Genomic DNA, 3,022 nt, shown 5'->3' with positions numbered 1-3,022 from the left:
CCAGGAATGTTTATGGTTACCCTTTTTGAGCCCTGATCTTTGTAACATTATTCCAGGTATGGACTGGCAGTACTGCAGTGCAGAAATGTCAGAAACAACTCAAAATCCCAACTAGGTCAAATAAGAATGAGTCAAGATTCTGTCTGGAACAATACACATAGTGTTTTCTTAAGGCAAGAAGATATTTACTGTGCAGGAGAGAAATGAACCTGTGCCCTTGGAAGGGGCTTGTCTGGCTACAAGGCTCAGCTGGGCTCGGCCAGCAGCTGTGCTCAGTGTGAGGGTTAGACATCATCCTTCTGGATCCAGAGGTCTCCACCTGCAGTCTCTCATCACATCCCCCTCTGGGAGCTGTTGCATTAGGGGTCTCTCCATTGTCTTTTACGATATGTTAGTCAAGGAAAAAACTGTTCTTCACTTATTAATTTCTCTCAACTTCTTGGAGCTGCCTGGGTCCATCTAGTGAATGGAGAAATAACTACTTCTCCAGCTACAGACTCCTCTTTAAACTAGATAGGATACCTTGCCACTGGCGGGGTATGTACTTTACAGTTCACTTCAGAAGTCCGGGCAGCAAGCTTGTACTGGATGTGTCCTTCCTACATTGCCAGTTTTGGTCAGTCCCACAACAAATTTCAGTAGGATCTCTGATGTTTCTTGATGTAACTCCAGAAATACTGCACAGGTTTTGTTTTGGTCAAGTTTTCGTGTTTCTATGTATGTTCAAAGATACAATGGAGTCCTTTAAAGAACACAGTTTTCCGTTTCAATGCATTAGCAACAATCTATGCACTTAAACTTTTAACATTTATCAGTTTGAAGTTCAAGTGTTTACAGTCATTAATAATGGGCCAGCCACAATGGATACCTTTCAAATGCCAGCAGCTGATGCTTCAAGCTAATAAGGTTGGTTACTCACCTGGGGCTCAGCCCTGCACAGGAATTTCTCATTTGACATTAGCAGTGTGTGAGAATTTACATTTGTTTTGAAGGTACTCATTATACAGAAGGCTTTTCCGTTAAGAGATTTAGCTCCTTTGCAGTGAGATGTGGCTTTTTCTGTAACTTCTCCAGGGACTGGAAGGGATAAGAGGTTGTTCCTGAACACTTTTCCATCCCTCCATGTGGTCAGAATGCTGTCTGCCTGGGTTTGAAAACAGTTGAAGGATACATATGAACTGATGTCTCTGAAGCAGGGAGGATACCAAGTACTGCTCTTCTGCTGTATCTTTTGAAATTCCCAGATCAAACCATGCCCGTCTCTGTGACACAAAGGTTCCCAAACTGGAGCAGCCCTTACTTTGGGCTGAAGTATTTCCCCTTTCACTTGTGACTCCAACTCAGAAAACAGAATAATGTCTCAATAACAAATTCGTCATCTCAAATACTTTCTGTAAGCACCAAGTCTCCTACTAAATTGCCTGCATTTTCTTTCCTTAGAGTAATTTCTGAGTAGAGATAAGTCAGCTATTTTGTTTGTCAGTACTAATTTGAAATGGCAAAGTTCATTATGTTTCAAAAGCCTCAGTTAGAACAGACTGGCTCCAGATGACATTGCGTCAATGTCTTGCTGGTACACTGGGAAAGACTGATATCCTTGCAGATTTCCATTTGAACTCCCTATTTCATCTTATTCTCTCCTAGTTGTTTAAAATTCTTTCAGGCTAAGAAAAATGTATAAACACCATTCCCTTCCGCTGACCTGAAAATATGTAGAAATGCCTCTATAGCATTCTCCTTTCTCTTTGAAGATGATCTCAGTTTCTCCAGCCTCTCCCGATAATGAAGATTTTCACTGATGGAAAGATCCTTATTTCTTTTCTACACTGCATGTTCTTCACGGGCAATTCCAGCGCTGCAATGACTGTCGCTATATGCTGCTATACAAAGAGCTTGGCAATTACAATAACAGTCCCATTTGGGAAGGTGATTATCGAGTCTCTGCTGCAGGAGGTTTTTGCCTCTTCTTCTTTCAGCTCTTAACAAATGCAGTGACAGCTTTGTCTTGCTCCTTGTTTATTCCTTATTCCATTTCACTCTTTTGTTCCCTATGAGACAACTGCTCACAGTCCGATGTAAGTGAAAGGCAACACGGCATCAAAAGGAAGTCCCACGTTTGGCTGCTAAGCAAAAGACAGAATGTACTGGTAGGATGCTGTGCATCAGCTTCCACATCCTGCCCTCCGTGTGTCACTGTTAGAGAGAACACAACCAACATGTTTCAGTGAAGAATATTGACAGGTGGCTGGAAGAGACCACATTTATTCTTTCTGTAAAACAATTTGCACTGGTGTAATTTCTGCATTTTAAAGGGTGGTTGGATTTCTGCCTTACCCCTCCAGCCTTGACCGTTTCTACCTCCTCCTGCCCCAGTGGCCCCTGTGCAGCTCCAGAGGAAAACTTTTTGAGTATTGCTGCTTTTTTCCCCCCTTTCTTTCCTTCTTTCCTTCTTTTCTTCTTTCTTTTTCTTTCCATGTAGATCAAGCATTCATTTGCTAGTGAGCTTCACAGTCAGTAGTATTGGCATACCCTGAGGGAAGGCGGAGGAGAGCAGAGAAACAGGAGTGAAAAAGAGTGACTGGAGGCAAGAAATTTCCCCAGCTGGTTCCCTTGCCTAACTAAACATGTGGAAGTGTACATGGAACCAGCTTTTAATTAGCTGGCTGAGCAGCAGCCCTGGTGAGCTGCAGAGCAGTGTAGACACCTGCCTGTTTTCTGTTTCACAAGTGGGTTTTGCCTGGTGCCATGACAACACTGCCCATGGTACCTGGAATAGCAAGTTTAAATAGAGTTTGTACACGGACACAGTGAGCTCTGGTCTGTGCAGTGCAGACATACAGCAAGATACATATTCAGAAGTATTCACATCCAAAGCTAAACACTGTTAAGGGCACCTTCCTTTCACTGCAGTCCCTTTTACAGTTCAGTATGGGGCCTTTTGACTTCAATCGGCTCGCTTTCAAAACATACCTGCAGGGCAGGGAAGCAGCCCTGTCTGTGTCCTGCAGAGTGAGATCTGAGA

At 43.2% G+C, this 3,022-nt stretch overlaps 1 long non-coding RNA gene across 1 annotated transcript; it reads right to left on the bottom strand.

Annotated features, from left to right (window-relative positions):
* Positions 1-742: 742 nt before the first annotated feature.
* On the bottom strand, positions 743-3,022 carry LOC128081862 (uncharacterized). Its single transcript, XR_008207432.1, has 2 exons — positions 2,971-3,022; positions 743-2,193 (listed from the first exon to the last, which is right to left on the bottom strand). It is a non-coding gene; the product is annotated as an uncharacterized LOC128081862 (long non-coding RNA).

Source organism: Tympanuchus pallidicinctus, unplaced genomic scaffold (genome assembly GCF_026119805.1).
Source record: "Tympanuchus pallidicinctus isolate F22 unplaced genomic scaffold, pur_lepc_1.0 scaffold22, whole genome shotgun sequence".
Lineage (NCBI taxonomy): Eukaryota > Metazoa > Chordata > Aves > Galliformes > Phasianidae > Tympanuchus > Tympanuchus pallidicinctus.
Note: the sequence above shows the minus strand (reverse complement) of the source record. Positions and strands in the feature narration are given on the sequence as shown.